Source organism: Salvia miltiorrhiza, unplaced genomic scaffold (assembly GCF_028751815.1).
Source record: "Salvia miltiorrhiza cultivar Shanhuang (shh) unplaced genomic scaffold, IMPLAD_Smil_shh original_scaffold_302, whole genome shotgun sequence".
Lineage (NCBI taxonomy): Eukaryota > Viridiplantae > Streptophyta > Magnoliopsida > Lamiales > Lamiaceae > Salvia > Salvia miltiorrhiza.
Window position 1 is genome coordinate 481,743 of NW_026651523.1, and position 10,624 is coordinate 492,366.

Below are 10,624 nucleotides of genomic sequence, written 5' to 3' on the forward strand. Positions count from 1 at the left end.
ATGCGTTTCTCTATGGTGATCTAGAGGAGGACATCTATATGGAACTTCCTCCTGGTTTACTTGATGAAGCGGGGAAGCCTTATCCTCCTGGATATGTTTGTAAACTGACCAAGTCTTTATATGGTCTCAAGCAAGCTTCGAGACAATGGTACATCAAATTTTCTGAAGCTTTAACTGCTTTTGGATTAGTGCAGTCGGCATGTGATCATTCTTTCTTCTATAAGCATGATCATGGAAAGTTTTTGGGACTGGTGGTCTATGTCGATGATATCTTATTGGCCAGTAATGATGATTCACTGGTTGCATCCTTTAAAGAATTTTTGGGGAAGTATTTCAAGTACAAAGATCTAGGGAAGCCTGCCTATTTCCTTGGACTTGAAATTGCGCGCAGTAGCAAAGGTATCTCTTTATGTCAGAGGAAGTATGTCTTGGATTTATTAAAAGACACTGGTCTTATGAATTGTCGCCCTGCGTCAACTCCCATGGAATCAGGCAAGCACTTAGATCTCGAGGAAGGTGCTCCTTTGGCTGATTCTTCTCAATATCGCAGGTTAATTGGTCGATTGCTTTACCTAAGCTTGACTCGGCCTGATATTTCCTTTGCAGTCCATAACTTGAGCCAATTTGTTTCCAAACCATGTGAGGGTCATCTAGCAGCAGCAGAGCGTGTGATTAAGTATCTCAAAGGCACGGTTGGGCATGGCCTTTTCTTTGCTAAGGATTCTAATCTGGATTTGTCTGCCTTCTGTGATGCGGATTGGGGATCATGCCCAACTACTCGTCGCTCCGTAACAGGATTTGCTGTGTTTCTGGGATCCTCTCTTGTCTCCTGGAAGTCTAAAAAGCAGCACACCATTTCTCGCTCATCTGCTGAATCCGAGTATAGAGCCATGGCTCAGGCAAGCTGTGAAGTTACTTGGGTAAAGAACTTGCTGCTAGAGTTTGGAATCCAACAACAGAAGGCTGCTCCTCTCTACTGTGACAACAAGGCAGCCGTCTACATTTGCTGCAATCCCGTCTTCCACGAACGCACTAAGCATATCGAGATCGACTGCCATACCGTTCGGGAAAAGTTTGTGGAAGGAATTATTACTCCAGTCCATGTCAAAAATTCTCTTCAGTTGGCCGATGCCCTGACCAAAGCTCTCCCCGCTCCTGCACTTCGCCATATTATGATCAAGATGGGCGTAGATAGTATCTATCTTCCATCTTGAGGGGGGTGTATTGAGATGAGATTACAATAAGAGATGACATGCATGCTTTGCATGTATGCTGCTGCGGGAGTTAGAGTTAGCTCCTAATATTAGTTTGTTATCTTGCTGAGTTGTTATTTTCTCTTTCCTTTAGCTTTTCTTGTTGGTCACGCCCTCTCCATGAGTGTGTATTGCGTGTGATGAGTGTTAGCTATAAATAGTAAGCTATGCTCAGTTTGTACTGATTTTTCATTAAGTCAAATAATAAAATTTCTCTTCTCATATTTTTTTCATCTCTCGAATAGAGGACACCAATAAGGGGAAACAATTGAACAACCGATAAATGAGGCAAGTGAGGGAAAATCGAAGGAGAAGGAGTGATTTCTGTGATGAGAAACCGAGGAGGGAGAAATGAGGGAAATTTGAGCAAAAAAGTAAATAAATTGCCTACTTTTGGAGGGATTTTTTTCTTTTAGGGCAGGAAGTGATTTCCTTGGGGGGAAACAAAATTTTTCATGTCATATTAATTTATCATGAGTTTCTATACCTCGACTCTTTGACAAAGAATTCACCGAAAATGATAATTATAGAGATATTATATGATATAAAATATTAGTGGAAAATATTAATGATATAATACATTAAAATAATATTTCAATAAAAATATATAATATTTTCAGTTAATATATTAATAAAAAATATTAGTGGACAATATTTTTAGATAATATTTTCACTATTATATTTTATATTTCACTATAATTAATGGATAATATTTCATTATTATATCTCCACTAATATATTGAAGATATTTCTTGAAGCAAGATAACTCTTTCAAATACTTGCAAGTGAGAATTTTAAGATTCAAACATAAGATTCACTAATTAGATTCAAATACTTGAAGCTAGATTTCACTAATTGGATTCAAACATAGGATTCAATTACTTGAAGCAAGATAACTCGTTCCAACTTAGGATCCACTAATTAGTTCTTGATTCACTAATGATTTCACTATTATATTTTATATTTCACTAAAGATAAACACATTTGTTAAGATCGACGGAACGCTTCGCATCATTAAAATTCACGAGAGAAATAGCAAAATCGAAGATTGTTCTTCACTACTCGATGGAGTACTCGATGGCGTTCACCATTGAGTACTCGATCGAGTAGTGAAGAACATTTATGATTTTTTATCAATTATTGTGATTTCCACCCACATTTCTTGTTTGCAACGTCAACTAGAGTATATTTTTCTATTATATAACACGGGGTGTGACAATCGTTTAACACGTAACACATATCCTAAGTTTGAAAATAAAAGTCCACACTATGTCTTATTAAGTAGATATTCTACACTTTAATCATTTACTCCAGTGCAATAGCTAAATATACTTAATATGTTTATTTTTCATCATATTTAGCATAAACACGTTAGTTAAGAACGACGGAATGCTTCGTATCATTAAAATTCACCAGAGAAATAGCAAAATCGAAGATTGTTCTTCACTACTCGATGGAGTATTCGATGGCGTTCACCATCGAGTACTCGACCGAGTAGTGAAGAACAATCATGATTTTTTATCAATTATTGTGATTTTCACCCACATTTCTTGTTTGCAACGTCAACGAGAGTATATTTTGCTATTATATAACACGGGTTGTGACAATCATTAAACACGTGACACATATCCTAAGTTTGAAAATAAAAGTCCACACTATGTCTTACGAAGTAGATATTCTACACTTCAATCATTTACTCTAGTGCAATAGCAAAATACACTTAATATGTTTATTTTTCATCATATTTAGCATAAACACGTTATTTAAGATCGACGGAATGCTTCACATCATTAAAATTCACGAGAGAAATAGCAAAATCGAAGATTGTTCATCACTACTCGATGGAGTACTCGATGGCGTTCACCATCGAGTACTCGACCGAGTAGTGAAGAACAATCATGATTTTTTATCAATTATTGTGATTTCCACCCATATTTCTTGTTTGCAACGTCAATGAGAGTACATTTTGCTATTATATAACACGGGGTGTAACAATCGTTGAACACGTGACACATATCCTAAGTTTGAAAATAAAAGTCCACACTATGTCTTATGAAATAGATATTCTACACTTAAATTATTTACTCTAGTGCAATAGCAAAATACACTTAATATGTTTATTTTTCATCATATTTAGCATAAACACGTTATTTAAGATCGACGGAATGCTTCGCATCATTAAAACTCACGAGAGAAATAACAAAATCGAATATTGTTCTTCACTACTCGATGACGTTCACCATCGAGTACTCGACCGAGTAGTGAAGAACAATCATGATTTTTTATCAATTATTGTGATTTCCACCCATATTTCTTGTTTGCAACGTCAACGAGAGTACATTTTGCTATTATATAACACGGGTTGTGACAATCATTGAACACGTGACACATATCCTAAGTTTGAAAATAAAAGTCAACACTATGTCTTATGCAGTACATATTCAACACTTCAATTATTTACTCTAGTGCAATAGCAAAATACACTTAATATGTTTATTTTTCATCATATTTAGCATAAACACGTTATTTAAGATCGACGGAACGCTTCACATCATTAAAACTCACGAGAGAAATAGCAAAATCGAAGATTGTTCTTCACTACTCGATGGAGTACTCGATGGCGTTCACCATCGAGTACTCGACCGAGTAGTGAAGAACAATCATGATTTTTTATCAATTATTGTGATTTCCACCCATATTTCTTGTTGCAACGTCAACGAGAGTACATTTTGCTATTATATAACACGGGGTGTGACAATCATTGAACACGTGACACATATCCTAAGTTTGAAAATAAAAGTCCGCACTATGTCTTATGAAGTAGATATTCTACACTTCAATTATTTACTCTAGTGCAGTAGCAAAATACACTTAATATATTTATTTTTCATCATATTTAACATAAACACGTTATTTAAGATCGACGGAACGCTTCGCATCATTAAAACTCACGAGAGAAATAGCAAAATCGAAGATTGTTCTTCACTACTCGATGGAGTACTCGATGGCGTTCACCATCGAGTACTCGACCGAGTAGTGAAGAACAATCATGATTTTTTATCAATTATTGTGATTTTCACCCATATTTCTTGTTTGCAACGTCAACGAGAGTACATTTTGCTATTATATAACACGGGGTGTGACAATCGTTGAACACGTGACACATATCCTAAAGTTTGAAAATAAAAGTCCACACTATGTCTTATGAAGTAGATATTCTACACTTCAATTATTTACTCTAGTGCAATAGCAAAATACACTTAATATGTTTATTTTTCATCATATTTAGCATAAACACGTTATTTAAGATCGACGGAACGCTTCGCATCATTAAAACTCACGAGAGAAATAGCAAAATCGAAGATTGTTCTTCACTACTCGATGGAGTACTCGATGGCGTTCACCATCGAGTACTTGACCGAGTAGTGAAGAACAATCATGATTTTTTTTTATCAATTATTGTGATTTTCACCCATACTTCTTGTTTGTAACGTCAACGAGAGTATATTTTGCTATTATATAACACGGGGTGTGACAATCGTTGATCACGTGACACATATCCTAAATTTGAAAATAAAAATCCACACTATGTCTTATGAAGTAGATATTCTATACTTCAATCATTTACTCTAGTGCAATAGCAAAATACACTTAATATGTTTATTTTTCATCATATTTAGCATAAACACGTTATTTAAGATCGACGGAACGATTCACATCATTAAAATTCACGAGAGAAATAGCAAAATCGAAGATTGTTCATCACTACTCGATGGAGTACTCGATGGCGTTCACCATCGAGTACTCGACCGAGTAGTGAAGAACAATCATGATTTTTTATCAATTATTGTGATTTCTACCCATATTTCTTGTTTGCAACGTCAACGAGAGTACATTTTGCTATTATATAACACGGGGTGTGACAATCGTTGAACACGTGACACATATCCTAAGTTTAAAAATAAATGTCCACACTATGTCTTATGAAGTAGATATTCTACACTTCAATCATTTACTCTAGTGCAATACTTAAATGCACTTAATATGTTTCTTTTTCATCATATTTAGAATGAACACGTTATTTAAGATCGACGGAACGCTTCGCATCATTAAAATTCACGAGAGAAATAGCAAAATCGAAGATTGTTCTTCACTATTCGATGGAGTACTCGATGGCGTTCACCATCGAGTACTCGACCGAGTAGTAAAGAACAATCATGATTTTTTTTATCAATTATTGTGATTTTCACCCACATTTCTTGTTTGCAACGTCAACGAAAGTATATTTTGCTATTATATAACACGGGGTGTGACAATCGTTGAACACGTGACACATATCATAAGTTTGAAAATAAATGTCCACACTATGTCTTATGAAGTAGATATTCTACACTTCAATCATTTACTCTAGTGCAATACTTAAATACACTTAATATGTTTCTTTTTCATCATATTTAGCATAGTTATTTAAGATCGACGGAACGCTTCGCATCATTAAAATTCACGAGAGAAATAGCAAAATCGAAGATTGTTCTTCACTATTCGATGGCGTTCACCATCGAGTACTCGACCGAGTAGTAAAGAACAATCATGATTTTTTTATCAATTATTGTGATTTTCACCCACATTTCTTGTTTGCAACGTCAACGAAAGTATATTTTGCTATTATATAACACGGGGTGTGACAATCGTTGAACACGTGACACATATCATAAGTTTGAAGATATTTCATGAAGCAAGATTAACTCTTTTAAATACTTACTACTACAAATAATTGTTAATTATTTATTTGTTAGAACATGAAATATAATTAAGTGGTAAATTACAACTTCCAACATATTGATTTACATGATCTAAGGTGTGTACTGAATATTTTATCGATTTTTTTTTTAATAAAGAACTTTAAAGGTTGGTGTTCTTAGTTACACAGTTGATTACACGGTTAGGTGACATATACAGTTAGTTACACGGTTATGCCATTTTATTGTGTAGTAAACTGTGTAAGATATTGTGTCCCCTACCGTGTATGCCTCGTATAGCTGTTTGATTCGTTAGAGCAATTGGCATGGATGGATACCCTAAAATAATTATAAGTATACATCATTAAAGTTGATGATTATGATAAACAATTACAAGTATGAATTGTGCATCAATTATTGATAATTAGACTATTACTTATATCTCCACTAATATATTGAAGATATTTATTGAAGCAAGATTAACTATTTCCAATACATACAACTACAAATAATTGTTAATTACTGATTTGTTAGAACATGAAATATAATTAAGTGGTAAATTACAACTTCCGACATATTGATTAACATGAACTAATCATTGATAACTTAATATAATTAAATTAAATCAATTTGTCATCTGAATTTCTCTAGCACCATAACATTATATATAGGACAATCCATTCGTTCATAATATATAGTACATGCAAAAAAATCAACTGACCGCCCGACAAAGTGGCCCCGAAAATGTGGCCGGCCATCGGTCATTGCAGACGATGTAGTTCATGGCCGGCCACATTTTTACGACCACTTCTCCGGGCGGCCAGAGGATATTTGTGAATTATAACATATTACCTATTGGATTTTGACATTTAATTCCCTCTAGATCATATATTTATATTTTTATTATATTTTGTGTAGATGGATTAATATACGATATATTTTACGATTAATTATGGAGGTGCCTTCAATTGGGCAACCATAAAATGATGTATATATATAATATTAATAATTTTGATTTTTTTAGAATAAAGTTATTGTGTCATCTAGACCTTCTCTTAGATAAATTCAAATGGGAGATTCAACTCTTGAAAATCAATTTGATGAGATTAAATCTCAATTTGCTTAATTCTAATTGGCAATTTCACTATTGTTCAAGCTATATTTTATTTAATAACTTAGCATGTTATATCATTTAAATTTAAAATTAGTAATAGGCGTAAACTCTTAGTATATTTTAAGGAATATACGTGAAATAGAGTACGTTCTAACATGTTTTAAGTAACAAATTAGCAATTATTATTTTTTTATTTTCGTAATGGACATCCATTCGTTCATAATATATAATACATGCCGAAAAATCAACTGACCGCCCGACAAAGTGGCCCCGAAAATGTGGCCGGCCATCGGTCATCGCAGACGATGTAGTCCATGGCCGGCCACATTTTTCCGACCACTTCTTCGGGCGGCCAGAGGATGTCCGTGCATTATAACATATTACCTATTGGATTTTGACATTTAATTCCATCTAGATCATATATTTATATTTTTATTAAGTGACTTGCAGCGGTGGTGGTGTGATTACAGAATAAGGTGCAGTAAATAAATGACCAAGATAATGAATAATTTTTTAAATTAAAGCATAAAAAAGTGTCAATGTGACCAAGAGAAAGAAGTACAAATTTAAATATTTAATAGATGCAATTAAGAAAAAGATAATAGATGAGAAATATTTGAAAAATAGGATCTTTGAATTTCTTATTTTTATAAAGTAATTCATTTTTTTTAAAATAATTAAATCTTATAGTTAATACTAATATAAAAATAAAATTAAATGAATTAAAAATCAGCCAAAAAGTACTTCTCGACAAACGTGCAACTATAGTTTGAAAAAGTAACTAAGGTAAAGCCAATTTCTCTATTAAATAAAAAGTTTTATTGAAATTAAAAATATTTGCCACGTGGCAAGATCTCAACGGCGAGCTGCATTGAAGCAGTGGCACGATAGAAGCACCCACTGAAAATGATAAAAACCACAGAGACAGGGATGTGAATAGTTAACTACTGGATCAGAATAAAATGATTCGCATCTGCGACAAACTAATTGGGGTCTTTTATGGTTGATAAGCCTGCACCAACTTATTGAAGAAGATTATTAATTTTTAGCAAGGAATGGGACAATATTCGACCCCACTTCTACACGAGATGTCAGGACCGAGCAGATAGTGAGAGTGATCCTGGAATGAAGCATAAGCTACTTCGGCTTGCAAGGAAGCTGAAAGAGGTATATTTCTATTTTTCATCATAAAGTAGAACTAGATGAGTGAGTTGTACAAGATCTTCAAATGTTTTTTGCGCTTTTTAAATTTTCATATTTGTGATGCTTTTGTTGATTTACATTTATATTGATCTACATATCCATAAATTTGTTGAGGATCATATTATATCTTTGATATCTAAGAGATTCGTTATATGTTGGTGATCATTGTAGTCATAGATGTTACTTGAATAATGTCCTATTTGTGAGATCTTTTTCTTTATAATTTTATTTTGAGAATATGCTTGTGACTGAAAGAAAATTTAAAACAATCATAAGACTTGACTTGAACATAAACTCAGTTTCTGTGGCCTCGCAAGGAGGAGTTTTTTTCTCTCAGGAAATTTGTGTTTTTAGGGAAAGGAAGGAGAAAATGAAGAGGATGAACCCGAAGAGGAAGAAAATGTAGAAGAAGAACTCAGCAATGACGGTGTTTTTCTGTCTATTCTTCTTCTTCTCTATCTATTCTATTTGTTTTTCTGATTTAAATCTCTTCATTTCAGAAATAGGTGCTCTTCAATGAACATTGCCGGCGGAAGGCATTATCGGTCCAACGAAGCTGCCTTAGTTCTCACTGTTGCTGGTGTTTTTAAGTTTGCAGATTGAGGAAGAAATGGTCAGAGTGAGAGAGGAGAGAGTTATGCTGGATGGAGTCGGTTCTTGAAGTTGCTAAGTCAAGTTTCAAGCAACGTGTTATTCCAATAGCTAATCTGAGTGCTACGTGTTCTTCTTTGTTGGAGTTGATTTATCTAACTCCATAAATATCTCACTTGTTAGTTTGTTTGTTTTGCCTTTCTACACGTGTGTTTGTTTGTAGGTGTTTTTTACCTAGTCAAGACTTTGAGATTTGAAGCTGCAAACAAGGTAGTAAGGAGGAGAGTTTCGGTTGCCAAAAAGAAGGAAGTGGAGAGAAGGAGAGAGAGAAAAGAGGAGCTTGCTGGCAGCTCCTAAAATCAAGGGAGAAGTGGACCAAATCCAACAACTATCAAACGTCCACTTCATCTATGATCAAAGCCACGACTTCAAGCCTTGGGAAGCAAGATTGAGAAGCCTATATATACCAAGGAGAAGTCTCAGTTCAGATCACGAACTCAGAGAGAAGAAATCAAGCTTTAGAGTGATCTGTGTTGGAGTGATGTTTCTTGTGTTAGGACAACATTAGCTATAGCATTCTTTGTTTTGTTGGATTTCGGAGTATAGCTCTTGAATCCAGTTTGTTAGTGAGAGTGTCTAGAGTTTAATACCTAGTTCATTGTAAAGGTATTAAACGTGTGTGTCATTCTCCCTTTAGTCATTTTGCCATAAGGCGTTCTTCAAGTTATTTTATAACTTGAAGAATTTTTACCAAAAATTGTGTTCGTTTATTTCCGCTGCAAATATTTACTCTGTGTTGTTTGGTGTGTTACTTTAACACAGGGTTTCCGTTTGGTTTCGTGTGGAGCAACACTTTCATTCTTCTTCCAATAGTTAATCTGGTTTAATAAATCTAACTACCTAATTTACGTAATAAAATCAGCTAATTACATAAGAGAGTTGGGCTTGGCCTCTTCCATATACCTACATAACCTTTGGCCCAAATAATAAAGTATTGGGCTCAACTCCACAAATTCATATAATCACTTGCTCAAATAATAGTTATTGGGTTTTTTGTATAAAATTTGAGACTTCTCTTTCTTTTTTAAAATAATAGAGAATAGAAAATAATATTAATAATATATATACTATAGTGAAAATATCGGGTGTTACATACATGCCAAGCTGCTATATTTTACAGAAGAGTTTATTCGCCAGCGCTGACAAGCCGCCAGCGCTGACTAGGCTGCCAGCGCTGAGAATCACTCGCCAGAGCTGAAAATCGCTCGCAAATGCTGGTTGTCAGCGCTGACGAGGCCGCCAGCGCTGGAATTCCCCTCGCCAAGTCCTTGTTGTTTCTGTTTTTCTTTCTGTTTTGTTTGAAGTTTTGTTTTAGTTGTGTTCTCGTGTTGATGCAGGCTCTGTTCTTTTGGGAGAGATTTTAGTGTGGATGAGAAGAATGCATGCCTTATGGAATTCCAAAAGCTTATTTCCTTCATTAATGTTTCAGGGAAGTGCCTCTTACACTTTTGCATTTTATTCTAAGTGTGGGGGGAGAGTTTCTGGTTAAACGCGGGAGAGTATTTCTGTGCTTATTTGGTGGGGCATATGGTTCCCTTGCATTTAATGAATGTTTAAATTTGAGCTTGTCTGTATTGATCTTTTGAAGTGATGGTTTTCGAAGTGATTTTCGGATTAGTGCTGATTGGTGGCTATTCTAATTTTTCATCTTATATATGTTTCTA

The 10,624-nt window shown here is 34.5% G+C and overlaps 1 long non-coding RNA gene across 1 annotated transcript; it reads left to right on the plus strand.

Annotated features, from left to right (window-relative positions):
- The first annotated feature begins 8,011 nt into the window (after nucleotides 1-8,011).
- LOC131003964 (uncharacterized) lies at nucleotides 8,012-9,657 on the plus strand. The gene is made up of 3 exons (XR_009094870.1): nucleotides 8,012-8,273; nucleotides 8,627-8,736; nucleotides 8,810-9,657. It is a non-coding gene; the product is annotated as an uncharacterized LOC131003964 (long non-coding RNA).
- The last annotated feature ends 967 nt before the right edge of the window (nucleotides 9,658-10,624 follow it).